The following is a 16,006-nucleotide window of genomic DNA, read 5'->3' on the forward strand; positions in this document are numbered from 1 at the left end:
AAATTAAAATCTCAACGCAGGATACAGTTCTTCTATGCCTGCGACAGAACCCCGGTCCGGCACTGCTGAGATCCCTGCCTTGAAGTCTGGGTGGCCACCCATGAATAAACCGGGTTTTCCAGTGCAACGACTGGACAAAGAAGTCAGGGGACAGTTGTAGTGTCTCCCTGATCACGTCAGCTTTGGCCGATGCTGATTCACACTGGCAGCTCTGAACAAATGATGGAATGTACACATTCCTGTGGGCGGGGCCAGTCTAACCGTACCAATTGTATCGATATCAGATGCATCTCGCAAACGTGAATGCCACGGTGGCGAGATGTTAACTTCCTTGACAGATATACAGGAGGTCGTGGATTAAATCCCAACCCTGACGCCTGCTGCTGTATATTTGGAGTTTGAATGTTCTCCCTGTGGTCGTGGGGATTTTTCTCCGGGCCCTCTGGTTTTCCCCTGCACATTTAGAAACGTGTTTAGAGTGTTTGGCTGCTATCAATTTCCACATAAGCCACTTCGTTAGGCTATCATTTGTGGCGAGGTCGCTTCTGAACAAAAGAGATACATAGTACAGTGGGCCTTACCTGGTAAAATACATGTTTTAAAAAATAAATCAAAAAATGTTTACTCTCAACCTCTTTAATGTGAGTTGAACACTTTGCCAGAACAATGCTCAGGGTTATTATAGAGGTAAATTCAGGCCATCTGAAACGGGTCACGCCTGACCATTTCACACTTTCTTGAATATAATTGGCATATATTTACTTATGATACATGAATACAGCCAAAATGTCAGGTCCCTGTCACATTTTTTTGTCAAGATATGACGTTTCAATTTTTTTTACCCATGACCAATAAAATATAACTCACACTAATGTAGTGAATTTAAAATCCAAATTTAAGTGCTTCATATAATCATGTCAGAGCGTTGAAAATATTGGGCTGATATAAATCTTTTTCGTAAAAATCACAATTCAATGATCTGTTATACTGAGTGAAAAATGTAATAACATAAAAATCGAGAACATTTCATATTTTTTTTAAAAATTCATGCACTTTTAGATTTTTGCAAAGTATGAGACGGTGACCAAAAAAGTACTGCATTTTTACATAAAGTGGCTCACTTTTAATGACTTTCCGACAACGTGGTCTTTTTAGGCCCTCGTCTCTTAAATCTTTCTGCCATATGGTCCGGGCCTTTGCCTCGAACACTCCCCTCCGTGGCGAGCGATCCGGCCCAGCCGCTCAGCGCTGCTCTCTTCCCTCGTCGAGGGCCCAGGCAGGCGGCACTCCGCCGCTGCGCTGCGCGGCAGAGGTCGCAAACGGGTTTTGATTCCTTACCCGTACCCGGCCGCACCAGGGTCGCAAACGGGTACCCGTACCCAGCCGTACCCGTACCCTACCCGTACCCAGCCGGGTACGGTACGGGTATCGGGTACCTGATTGCGACCTCTGGGATGAAGCCATGTTGCAGGCGCGGGTGGGTTGATTCTAAGAACTTGAATTGTGAGAAGAGACAAGACGTTGGGAAATGAGTGACAAACGGTTACTCACCAGTGACTCACGGCCTACCCGTACCCGTACGCGGCCGCACCAGGGTCGCAAACGGGTACCCGTACCCGGCCGGGTACGGGTAGCCTGGTATCGGGTAGGGTACGGGTATCGGGTACCCGGTTGCGACCTCTGCTGTGCGGACGTCGTCGGCGTCAATGTGGGGGGGCTACTTGGCTCTGGCCCCCTCCCCCCTCCTGGCTCCCGTTCTTCGCCAACCCCCTTTGTCTGCTCAATGCAACGACGCCTCATTAATTTTCAGCTGCCCCCCAGCTACGACCAGGCCTATCCCAACCATTCCCCCATCAATCCCTCTTGTTTTACTGTCATCGAAGCAACACCACCATCATTTACAATCAACCCGATTCTTTATTCAAAAATCATTATCATCCTGTGTACAATTTTATAATTGTTGCAAAGCGCCTTGGCGAAGGCTCTGTATAAATCTCGGTGAGATACAATCTAGAGCTGCTTTCTTCTTCATTTCACCTTCCGCTCCCGACCTCCACCTCTGCCTTCAAGTTGTCAAGCAAGATTTGTTTTTATTTTCCTCCCAGCATCCTTCACTCCAGAACGCTCTGCGGCGACCTTTCACCTCTGAGAATCGTGCCCAAGCAGTACCGCTTGCCTTTCTGGATTCTATTTCGATTTAAAGCTTTCGTGACTGCAGGGATTCATCTTCTTGGTTCTTTCGGCAAAGTCACGTAGAAGGAAAATAATAAAATAATAAAAATAACAAATAGTTTATTATGTAATGTTTTATTATTATTTTATTATTTTCCTTCTACGTGACTTTACCGAAAGAACCAAGAAGATTTCTGGATTCTTCCAATTCGATGTCGGTCCTTCTTATTCCGCGATAGATTCTCCTCATTCGATTATTCGTCGCTGTCCTTCCAGCGGAGTTTCTTTGTGCAATGCCACAAATCACATCTCTAGAAGGTTTCGTCTGCACATGTCTCCAACAGCACGCCACGCAACACACTGGGTCCCTGTTCCTTGTGTTTTACAAAATAAACGTGTGGCAAAACCCCCCCCCGATAAAATCGCAATTATCCACCAATCGTCCTGAGCTCGTTTGGTGACACGGAGAGTAAACAAAAATATCTAATTTTCTCCAGAAGTTTTTTTTAATACGTTATTATATAACTGTAAAATATTCAAAGGTGTTACTCAGTGCCTTTATTTTTATTTTTCAATCATTTTTTTATTTTCCTGACTGGTGAAAAGCGTGTTTCTTTCACACCCGTATATATGACACCATGCCTACTTTGTGAATGCCACATTTATATTTTTTTATCACGCATTACTTGTGCATATTAAATCGTTTTGATAGCCAATTAATTTGTGTAATCACCGGCCGTTAAATAACAAACGGTCCCCTAGCTTATTTGACTGCAAACCAAGATATTTAGCATTTTAGGTTTTCATACTCTTTGGTTCTTTCAGTAAAGTCACTGAGGTAGGAAAATAAATAATAAATCACGCCGTTTGGATCGCAACACAAACAATCGTCATCAGGTAGAAAGATACAGCAGTACAACTGCTGAACGTCGTGATTTATTATTTATTTTTCTACCTACGTAACTTTACCGAAAGAACCAAAGAGTATGGATTCCTGCAGTCACGAAAACTTCAAATCAAGATTTTAGGTTTTTTATTTCTAGAATTTGCCTTCAAACTATTTTACAATTACTGAAATTAGCATTTCCTTGGTCCACTCAACACACAATGACCCATCAGCCAAACATCCCTCTCTTGAAAGAGTCTTGAGACTCAATGAGGCATTCGAGGAGAAAGATGCCACACATTTCATTTTCAATCATCAATAGTCCTTGCAAGCCAGTCTGCTGAGTCTTGATATATTTATTCGACTGAACATCTGGCCGTCTGTGGAACTCCTGGACATCTGTGAAACAAAGAGCTTCATAGCTCATCGGATTCTTTCAAGTGTAAATCAATAGTCTGATTCTGATTATTCAAGCGGGTTCTGCTCTGTGTCTTGTGTGTGTGTGGGAAGAATTTGAAGTGCCTGCATGAAGGTGAGGGGGAAAACACCCCAATCCCACACCACGGAGTCTTCAGATGAAGAAAAAAACACACACACTCGAGAATTCTTCACGTGTATTTTCCCTAAAATAATACACGCATAGCGTGAAATGACAGAGTTTTGAATTACGTAAACACATTTGCAATACGGCAGGCTCGGGCATCGCGTTTTTACTACGGACACGCTGCTCCGTGCGTTACGCCATGTTTTTCACTGGTGCTTATTGAAATTTACACAACACTTTCTTGTGTTTCGTAAGCTACCATTTCAAGCTGTGTGTTATTTTAGGAATACATGTGACTAAGACTACAGTCGTGTCGGTAATCAGGAACCTATTCTTAGGTTTTTTCGGTAAAGTCACGTAGGTAAAAAATTAAAATTAATGAAAGTAAAATAAAATAAAAATCACGACGTTTCGGAGGCAACACAAGCTTCCGTCTTCAGGTGGAACCGTCACAGCCCGACAGCTGTATCAAAAAGTGGGCCATTTCTGCCCCCCCCCCCAACCTTTACATACATGTATACGGAGTGGTATCTCCTGTAATCTCTCATTTACTTGATACAGCTGTCGGGCTGTGACGGTTCCACCTGAAGACGGAAGCTTGTGTTGCCTCCAAAACGTCGTGATTTTTATTTTATTTTACTTTCATTAATTTAAATTTTTTACCTACGTGACTTTACCGAAAAAACCTAAGAATATGAATCCTTGCAGTCACGAAAGCTTCAAATCTAGAATCAGGAACCTCCTTTGACGAACCGCCTCTGACAGGTACCTCGCTGTTTTTGTATAGGCTGGTGTCTCGCACACCCAATCTCAACATTATCCACCAACCCTCAGTCCGAGTCGCTAGTTAACAGGTGTGCACCACCATTCTTGGTTATAACTTACTGATTAAATGTAGGCGGTGGGGCAGCTGAGGCCTCTCAAAACCTATTTACTAGATTGCATTTAGAAACAGCCCCTCTGATTTGCACGGTTGGTGATGTACGGTGCGAAAGTTGTTCAACATACATACAGCCGATACAACTATCGTTATTTTACTTGTTTACTCAGAAAAGCCTCACGGAGTCTCAATACCTTTTCAGGAGGGTCCTGCCAAGTTTTTGCAGTAGGAGGCAATGTCCTTGCTGCTGCTGCTGCTGCTGCTGCTCTGTGTATTCCTAAATGGTAATGTGCAGGATTTATTTCAGCATTGGGATGTTTGTCCAATGCTAAATGTTTAGCTATGGGAAGAAACAGAATCAGAATATCTATTTATACTGGAGGAATCCGACCAGCTGTTAAGATCTTTTTCACAGATGTCCAGTGGGGGCTGGTCAGAACGTTACAACAACAAACAAGACAACAACACGATAGGAGGGCACAGTACAGGAAAGGGAAACAAATCGTTTTAAAAAATACATACAAATAAAACTAAAATATTTCTTGTTATCTTCTCAGGTAAAGTCCACTAAGCTATTAGCCTATTTTTCAGAAGCGACCCGGCCACAAATTATACCTCAACGAAGTGGCTTATGATGTGGAAATTTATAGTAGCAAAATCATATAAACGGTCGAAAAGTATGTTTATTAAAAACCGGAGAATCCAGAGGAAACCCATGCAGACCAGTGGGAGAGAACAGAAACGGTCACAGAGAATGGGACCCGAGTCAGAAATTAAACCCCAGGTCCTTCTTGCTGTTAGACATTTAGTGTTACCACTGTGCCACCAAACAAGACACCACTAGAAGCTGAACATGATGAGGGAGGGCATGGTGACCATGGGCAGAGCGCGCGGTAGACTGACGCGATCGGCGAACTCGTGGATGTGTTCACAGCACGACGGATGTGCTTGCGCTCCCTTGTTTTGAACTTTGATTTTCTTTTAAAAAAATGGAAACAAAAAAACATTGTTATTCATTAAACCTACCTCATCAAGGAATACTTTCAGCCACCCCTAATGCCAATCAACTACCATTCCTCCTGTATATAGTGCACCCGGTTAAAGTAGCATATGAGTAGCTGGCAGCTTTGAGCCAGAGGTAAAATGTTCACATTTCCGTGGCAGGTCAGTCCCTCGAGAGAATAAACATTGTCCAATTCCAACAAAGTGGTACCTATTTTATTCGCCTTGTTTAGTGGACGGTTTTTTTCAGGAATCAAACTTTGAACCTTCAGCACTGCTTAGTTGTGCCCGATGAACACAGCACGTAAAACATCGACCGACGTGCATAGCACACAATGGGGAGCGGTAGTGTAGCGGTTAGCGCGCTGCGCTACAAACCTGGCGAGCCGGGTTCGATTCCCGCTCACGGCCAACATTGGTGACGATTATCTGAACCGGTCCTGGGCCTCCCCTAGGTCGACTCAACCTCAAATGAGTACCTGGTGCGATGTGTAAACATCGCCACTGTGGAGACAAAGGCGGACGGGCGTGTTGTTGGCCACCCAACCCCCTCGTGTGCCGTGCCGGCCTTCATAGGTGCTCGCTAACAGCACTTGCCCCTACAGTCTGTTAAGGCTATACGGGGGATCTTTATCTTTGTATCCCCTACAGTGCTGATGGCCACCCAACCTCTCGCGTGCCGTTGCCGGCCTTCATGGGTGCTACTCGTTAACTGCACTTGCCCCGACAGTCTGTAGGCTATATGGGGGATCTTTGTCATTTGTCCCCTAAACACAATTCATTACAGCTGCCGGGTTAAGAGCCGGAACCCATTGGCTCCAAATCAACCGTGTAAATTTTTTTTTTTAATTTGGGGAATGTCGAAGGGCAGACACATGCCAAAGCGAGCCCCAAGACACGTAAAGCAAATGAATGCTTGCCTATCACCTGCTTTGACCCACACAATGGTAATGCCATTGCCTGTAGTGACCCTTTGCAAATGAAGGTGCTCCCCTACGTAATTGCTGGTGGCAGGTCATCATTGATTTTAAAAGAAAATAAAAACCCAACTCAACACGTTCGATAAAAAATAAGTTTCGGGCAATTCTTATTATTGCATTTGGCCAGGACCTATAGTGATGTGTGCTCTATACGAATTACGAAATCCAGTTCATGGCTCATGCATAGGCACTACATGCGTGCTTATTGGTCATTAAGCCCACTGGTCCGAAAATACTTATTGATACAACCTAGGGTGGCACATTCTAAGAATTATTTTCTGTAATAATTTAATCTCTATATCACAGGTCTATATTATAGCAAGTTCACAGTGGTAGCTGTTTGTGAGACACATTTCACCAAAAGGGACCCTGTGTTGCGTTTGATAGCAAAAATATCGTTTGGTAAAAAAGACGAAAACAAATATTGAGATGTAACATCTATGGAATATTATGAATCGTAAGTGTGTCAATAAGACAGGCAATATATACACAGATCGTTTAGTTCATCGTGCATACTGCCCGTCGTGGCTGCTAAACACTGGTAGCATTTGTCCACCCAGGTGGCATTGATCAACCCCCTTGGCTCGTGGCTGCACGAGTTAGCATGGGTGCGCTTTGTATTTCATCGGGTTATGCTGCCCCTTTTGTAAGCTGTAGGTGAGCTGTACGCTCGGGCAGGCAGGCGGCAAAGTGAGTTGTGGAGGTTGTGACTTCTGAGCGAATTTCCAGCTCAACACAATATCATTAAAACTTCCACAATTTATTATTCACTCAGTCATTATCCTTTGGCTGAGAAATGCGCTTCAGCAGTATGTTAATTCGAGTCAGTGTCCTTCATTTAACCAGGTGGGAGCCCACTTGACATTCTCGCTCTCCTTTACGAGGACGATGTGGGTGATTATATTTAAATATAATGTTACGGTTATTATACACTTTTTTCTATTACAATGGTTGGGCATTAAAAAAATATATAATCTGACTGGGAGGCAATGCGAATGAGAGCCCCTTGACTCGTAAATGGGAAGCTTTGTGAGTTCAAATCTTGGCAGAGGGTAAACGGAGGCCATCATCCTTCCAGGGCCAATAAAAACAAGTACCATTTTGTGGGAAGCCAACGCTGCTAATTCCATGGTGAAACCGGGTCAGTTTCGTGGAAATGTTTCCACCACTTGTTCAGAGCTGCCAACAGAGATATCTGCCGCCAAATGCTCATTTACACTTTTTTTTAACGCAAAACAAAATAAAACATCAAGCAGGATTTAATGTAGAAATAATAATCGGAATGATAATAATGTTAATAATACACTTTAGGTCAGGGTCTTGTGATTGGCACAGGGTCCGTGTGATTACCCACGTAACCGGCGGGAGGGTATTCGGTATTTCAAGCAGGACCTTTTTAACGTGACCAGAAGCGATGGGATAAGCAGATGGAATGTTTCTGTATGCTGGCAGCACAAAGCACAGATGTTCCCAGTTCAAATTAACGTGTTGGCAGCAGCAGGAGATTTCGTGCTCAAGTGGCCTTGTATGGCCACATGTGGCTGGAATGTTCTCGTCCACACACTCTCCACAATAGTTCAGCCTCGCCTGCACACAACACTAGCCGTCTAACGCTGACGGCGCTGACTGAGATGGCCAACTACTATCCTTCGTAGCGCGATATCTAGCGGAGACGTTAGCGACAATGACGACGAGACGACAGCGACGACGAGACGAGACCACTCCCAGAACCGGCAGCCTCGAGCTCCCGTTCTCAGCTCCTTTTATGCTCCCAGCGTGGCCTGGCTCTGCCCTGACCGCGCCTCCCTTCTCGAACCCGCTAGCAGGTTCCAGATGGGGTCTTCCGTGACCCTTGCCCCAGTTCCTCCTCTCTGCCAACACACCGTGCACACCCTCACCGGCGTGTGCGCTGTCTGTCCACCATAGTTGCCACAGCTGTCCACCAGCCGGCGCTATTACGCTACACACGTATGCCTGCCTGCATGCATGTGAGAGAGACGATGGTGGTGCCATTATTGTATAAGCATAATAATAATAATGTATACTCTTTATTGTCCAGGTGAGCCTCACTGAAACTCAAAAGGAGAGTCCTGCATTGGACTGTTTGGTTCATTACCATTTAAGTAGTTAACATGTACATTTTCGCAGACAATATTTTACGATTTATAATTTAGTTTTTGGTAATAGTCTAGAAAAATGTGTGCTGTTAAGGCCCTCCACCCCCTGACTCAGCCAAACAAATTACATCGTCACGTGGTGTACACGTGTTTAACGACACGCCAAGTAATCGTAATTTCAGCCCACTTGAAATGTTTAAAGGACTATTCTCACAAACCTATTGAATTCGCTAAACCTGGTTGTGAGGATTGTTCTTCAACTCACAGTTGAGCTTAAAGGAAACTATTTGCTCATTAAGCGCTTGACAATTTAATTTCGAAGCCGTGGTTTGCATGTGGGGGAAACCGAGGGTGTCTGCAAAGAAACACCGCCCAAAGGTTTGTGGAGACATCTTATGAGCCCAGTAGCTGTACTGCCATTCCCTGGCCATTCTGCATCCCAGTTCCTTTGGTAGCCTTACAGCACTTGATGGTCTCTTTGTGATCTGCCAACCTGGCATTGCAAAGCGCTGCATGACAAGCGTGCACCACCCTGCAAGGCTTAAGGTGTATCATAAATATTAAAGAAGAATTATAATCCTTTGTCAATCCACTGCTGGATGAAGGCCTCTCCATGCTTTTTTGGTAGTGGGAATTGTTTGATCATAGATTCAGCACGCTAGTCTGTATGGTTTGGTGAAGGGGTAACCAGGGCAGGCTTAGATATCACTCGCCAATGGGTTCTTAGTGCAAAGCGCTAACCACCAAACCATTATTCCATCAAAATTGGCGATTCTCTCATTGAAGAATCTCAAAACATATTGAGGTGATGGATCTTATTTAAAATTTTTAAACAATGTCACTAATAATGTAAACAAATGTTATAACTATAATCTTTCCAATTCTACTTTTAACTAGGTTGCCCTTTGACCCTTTGACCAATCAGAAGGTTTGAGAGTTCAAATCCAGATCAGGGGTCAACCCAGCTCATTATCTTTCGGGGCCAATACAGTGAGTACTGTACTTCTTTTTTGGAAGTAAGTGATGATTGGCTGGAGTGAACGGCTCCTGATGCTGGAATGTGATGTTTTCACCACTGGCACAGAGCCCTTCAACAGAGACGGGCAAAGATGCAGCCCTGCGAATTCTTACTCGCGCCACTGCCGGCTTTTAGAAAGCCCATCTAGAGGGTAAGGCAACCCGCTCTTCCAGACTGGTCAGACTTTGAAGAGGCGAGGGGACGCACACTTCACCCCACCGCAGCGCAAACATGCCGGTCGACCAACCGTGTCCTGCTCATATACGTTGTCGGATTTTGAGATGCAGGTGGAATTAAGAGCCTTGCACCGCCGTTTCAACTGCCACGCCGGGAGATAAAAATCGAGGCGGCGACCTCCGGGTTTGTAAGCCCAGTATGCGCCGCACTGTGGGAGCCTACCACGGCAATGAGCAGCAGCATGCTGCATGCTGCCAACCGAGATGAACACCGGCGCAAATGCTGGTTAGATTCAGCCCGACACGTTGAGAATTGTTTAGCGAAAAATGAGAGCAACGGATGGGATGAGACGAGAGGTCCCACTGCGGGCACGCGCATTTCTCTGGCAGGAAAGAACACGACGACGACAACACTGGTCAACAAACAAAAAACATGTTTTTCTGGCCTGGACTTTTGCAGCTGTTTTAGACTAATTTCAGGGTGCTGATTCCAAATCTGATCTCAGATTTGCTCTATCACATCTCATTTTTATGCTATCGGCATACCCCATTTTCATTGATTTTACCCGAAATTAACTCTGTCACTTATGATTGCAAGTTGTTACTAGTCAGTGACTGCTTTAGTGTTAAAATATGGTGCTGTATTTTTAGGATGGTATGTTTATAATATCATTTTATGTAGATATCCACATTTATTTAATACATTTTTTCTGCAGTTTTTATTGAAAATGCAATATTTGATATATCAAGAACCTGATGTGATAGACAAAAACTGATGCCAGATTTGGAATCAGCACGTCAAAATTACATTAAATCCGTTGGAATACCTTATGCCAGAAAAAGTGTGTTGACCAGTGCAATCGACGGAGGAAGAGCTCGCTATGCGCGCAATCCCCGAGACAATGGTGCAGCGTGGGGAGGGTGGCGTATTTTAGGAAGGTGTCAGCGTGTCCCTTGTTCTCACGAACGGTGACAATTTTTTCTTGTCAATGAAGAATGGGAACTTCGTAATAATCCGCAGTTGTTTTGACGGTCGTGAAAACATTTCGTAATTGCCGATGCCATTCTTACGCCGCCTGGCTCGGTCCGAGTGCTTACGCGTGGACACATGTTGGTGAGTTGATCGGCAGGCTTGCTGTGTGTGTTGGTCTGTAAAAGTAGGACAACAACTCTCTAGAGGGGCCTTCTCGAGCTCCCTCGAGTGGAGGCCCTTCTGTCAGCAGCGCGGCGAGCAAGCGATTACTTCTTAGCGATTGCAGCGGTCTAAAGAGATGTTTTACACATAGAAATGCGATATTTTGCTTCTTGCAATGTCATTTTTGTGTTTTCAGCTTCACCTCTGTTAAGCTTCTGAGATGTGACGAGCTTGGGGCACATTCCAAGTGATTTACCCATAGTCAGCGCTCACAGTAATGATCCCAAATTGACAAATGTGGTCTGGCTGGAACCAGAATGACAGTGGGTAAGGTGATAATAATTCACGGCCTTTTGTCAATCCAATCATGGGTGAAAGGCTCCCTGATGCGGCGTTTGCTATCAGGGTTGTATGGCCATGCTTCACCAAGTTGGTGATGACAGGGTCCCGCATTGGTTCAAATATCACTCACCACTGCTACGATCCTTGGCCAGGAATCGAATTCCACCAGTTTTGCAGCTGAGTGCACAAATAACTATATTCATTAATTTAGCCAGGCGACATTAAATTAATTCATGACTCAAGGCTATCTTGAAGGTCACGCACAATCAGGTCACGAGTTCAACAAAAACTGGGGAGGGGTGGTGAACTGAACGTTATATCTTGGTGTCAGATAAAATTGGTACTAATTTGTGGGAAGTGAACGGTGGCTGCTCTGTTCAAGTGAATTTCAATCTCATTCCCGGCTCAGGGCCCCCCTAATGGAGATAAGTGCTGCTCCGTGAACACGGGGACAATTTGTACTTTGTGTCAACGCAAGCGGATCTGAGCGGTGCCCACAGTAGACAAAGCCTCCACTTTTCCCGCAACCAAGTGTGGCGCTGGCTCCTTAATATGCCCGAACACTAACTCAGTCACAGCGTGTGATGAAACATCGCAATGCCCCATACATCGCGGGGACAAATTTTATTATCGCGATTTGGCAAGGCGTTTTTTTTTTTACGCACGCTTCAGGCTACCAGAAATCACTACCGCTCTGTTTTAGCGCATGGCTACGAATTTAAAGTGATTAAAGTCGTGCAAAGTGTCAAGTTTTATTACGTGGGCGAGCCAGGATCGAGGTTGTAAGCATCGTGTTAATTAAGCACTGTGTTGGTGCGGTGGAGGGGACGAGTATTGCTTCTGACGGCAAACAAGTGGGCTAAATATATTAAGGAATATTGTGTACTCCAAAATGTTAAACTATACTCGCGGTGGTGAAATGTTCACTCCCTCTCTCTCTCTCCTCGTACGCAGGAGGCCGTGGGTTCGATCCCGACCCTGAAGCCCTGTATATTTGGAGTTTGCATGTTCTCCCTGTAGTCGCGTGCATTTTTCTCCGGGTCCTCTGGTTTTTCCCTCCACATTTAAAATCAGCACGCGTTTAGAGTCTTTGCTTTGCTATACATTCCACGTGATAAGCCACGTCGCTTCTGCAAAAAAAAACTATATATAGCTCAGTGGGCCTTACCCAGTAAAATAAAAAAAATTGTTTACTTTATACTCTGTATGTATAGCGGTGGAGCAGTGGTTGCAGTGGGTCGCGCACTGTGCCATAAACCTGGTGCCCTACGTTTTATCCGGGGCCACTGCTAACATCAGCGGTGAGTGACCTCTGAACTGTTTTTGGGTCTCTCTCACCTCCACCAATTCTCTTAATCAAGCCACACTTGACCAGCGTTGCGAAGTATGCTGCAACAACCCCCACCTAATGACACATCATGAAGAGACTTCCGTTCAGCAATGGATTGACAGGGTGGGGTTGTAAATTATTCGTATTTATTTAGATGTGTTCTCCATAAATGTTTAACCAAGTCTCAAAACTTGTTTTAGGAGTCTCAGTGGGATTTGTGGTGACGTTACAAGTTATTACTTTGTTGCTTGTGGAGATAAAGCTACAGGGTTAGAGAAAACATGCAGATCACGGGAAAAAGTTGGACATTTTTGTTTTTACTTTTCCTCAGTAGTTTACCTATTGCGACTTCTATTACAATTGTCACAAAGTCCGTATTTAGGGAAGCCAAATAGATCACGGGTGGTTGACTGGGAGTTCACGTTGTCATGGCACCTATGACCAAATTACCAACAATGCTCCTTGATCTCTTCAGAAATCGGACGCTAAGCAGAATTGAGCCTTGGCAGTGCTTGGATGGGTGACCACCACGAAAAAGGAATCGGTTAGAGGCGGCGGCATCTGTGGGGATATATTGCGGGCAGTCCAGAAAAATCCAATGTTGTTCTGTATTTCTATGGTCCCACGTCTATGCTCCCTGCCTTCGCCAACCCCTCATTTCCCAGGTATTCACACTGCACATGGGATTATGGTCATTTTACCCACGATGCCATCCACTTCTCATTAATTCGCAAAACATATGCATCAATAAAGTGAAGTTAATATATATGATCAATAAAGTCAAGTTATTACTCCACCATTCACTAAGCATTGATCTTCTCTATTGATGGTCCAGAGCAGACTGGAAATTCCATATTCCTATGATGAAAACCTGCCTCTCCATATACACATATGAATAGAAGTTTATTAAACTGACAAAATTACGAAATGTCGCTCTTAATTACGAGCAACTGCCCTTCACTGGGACGTGTACACACGTGTGTGTGATTTGTGTTTGTTATTTAACGCACTGCCAATATCAGTGGCGAATATGTCAACCGGTTCTGGGTCTCCCTTTGGTCGATTTAGCCTTCAATACCTTGTACCTGATGCGGTGTGTATACACCACCACTGGGGAGACGAAGGCGGCCTAGCGTGGTGCTGACCATTCTGCCCTCTTATCCACCATCCTGGCATTTATAGGAATTGGCTAAACAGCACCTCCCCTGACAGTCTATGCAGGTTATAAGAGGATCTTTATCTTGAAACGCATGTACACGAGCATGTGTCGATATCTATGTGTGGACTGCCATTGATGTGCAAAGCAGCATTCATTTATTTCCGTTTTAATATTTTTTGTCGCATGGTACGGAATGAGAAAAAGCATTGCATCTGCTTTTAAATGTAGGCGGTGGTAAATTGCACATTGTGTCACATCATTTGCGGCAAGCAGGAATCTGTTCCTAAAATCTAGCACGCAGGTCTCACGCTGAAGAACGCCGGTATTGAAGGGCTTGTTGCCTCTGGCTGGAAATACTTTTACTCATCGCTCACAAACGCCGCGCCGTAGAATTTAAGAAATACAGAGCAACCAGACGTTTTGGGGTAATGGACCTTCTTCGCAGCGTCGAAAGCCAGAGGGGCAGGTAGAGGATTGTGGGATTTTTTACGAGCCAGTCGCAGCACTCTTTCTGACATCGAGGAGAAAATTCTAGATTTGAAGCTTTCGTGACTGCAAGGATTCATACTCTTAGGTTCTTTTCAGGTAAAGTCACGTAGGTAAAAAATAAATAAAATAATAATAAATCACGACGTTTCGGAGGCAACGCAAGTCTCCGTCTTCAGGTGGGACCGTCACAGCTAAATTTACCGTATCAAGTGAAAAGAAATCCAAAAGACCAGATCTTAAATAGTTCAAGATTTGAAGCTTTCGTGACTGCAAGGATTCATACTCTTAGTTTTTTCGGTAAATGAAATTAAAATTAAAATGAAATTAAAATTAAAATTAATTTTAATTTCATTTTTTACCTCTGTGACTTTACCGAAAAAACTAAGAGTATCTTAATAGTATTTAAGAAAAGAAATCCAAAAGACAAGATCTTAACTAGTATTTAAGATCTTGTCTTTTGGATTTCTTTTCACTTGATACAGTAAATCGAGCTGTGACGGTCCCACCTGAAGACGGAGACTTGTGTTGCCTCCGAAACGTCGTGATTTATTATTATTTCATTTTATTATTATTTTTTACCTACGCGACTTTACCGAAAAAACCTAAGAGTTTCGAGGAGCAATCCTATTTAGTTTTTTTTTTATCTTTTCCCCCAATTGATTTCAATTGTCCTATCGGCGTCCTGCCATTTGGAAGTCCCACAGAGCAGTGTGCCCCCTGTGTGTGAGATTGGTTCCACTATAGATTTTTTACACAGAAACTTCTCCCAAACAAATGTTTCAATTGGCCTTTCTTTTTGTTGCACCCTCCCCCCCTCCCCCCTCCCCTCCCCTTTTGAGTTGTACTTTTCCCATGCACTTTGCTTCTCAATTTGACCGTTGAGTGTCAGCCATAGTGACATTGTCATTATTTGGTGATGCCGCCGTTGGCAATGATGCACGAGCACAATTAACAAACAAAAACTCCTCTACACACTAATTAATAACACTGGCTTTAAGTGCAACATATATAGTATGTGACATTTATGTGCTATGGACAACGACCATTGCGCAACATTTTTGCCTATTATATATCTACTTTAAGGCCACGTTGTTATTAATAAATGTGTTGAAATGTTTGCTATTTTAATTTCTCGGATCTGGAATATAGCCAAAGTATGCGCAACAGCAACTTGAATGTGATGGTTTGTTGTTGCGCATTCATTGGTGACTTGGCTGAGAGCATGGAGCTCCAATTAATCACGAGAGGCTGCCGGGATTCGCACCCTCTGAGCCACCTGGGTGCCGCAGTGGCGAGATGTTAACTCCCTCGCCCGGTATACAGGGGCCGTGGGTTCGATCCCGAACCTGAAGATTGCCGTCTAGTTGGAGTCTGCGTGCCTCTCAACCATTGGTCATGTGATTATTCGATGCGTGCCGATTAAACCGATATTATATTCTAATAATTGGAATTTTACCAAAATAAGTGCTGAGCTACATTGGATGCCATGGTTGTTTTTGTTTACGTGTGAATTCATTGGTATTGGTGACTGGGCTGAGACCATTAACTCGCGCACCTCCGATTAGCACGGTTGGCTACGTATAGTGCAAAAGAAGCTCAACTTAATACATACAACTCACTACACCGAGGAACCCGGTTTAATGCGCAGTCAGCTTAAACCTGAATTTCAACTCAGTGTCTCAGCAGTACCAGCTCAGCGATCTAATCTCTGAGCCACCCGGCCACCTCCTCCAACTACAGTACTCTTCATCAAGAGTCGGGTAATATCTTTAGAGT

Source organism: Lethenteron reissneri, chromosome 7 (genome assembly GCF_015708825.2).
Source record: "Lethenteron reissneri isolate LAM-NWPU_2019-01 chromosome 7, ASM1570882v1, whole genome shotgun sequence".
Classification (NCBI taxonomy): domain Eukaryota; kingdom Metazoa; phylum Chordata; class Hyperoartia; order Petromyzontiformes; family Petromyzontidae; genus Lethenteron; species Lethenteron reissneri.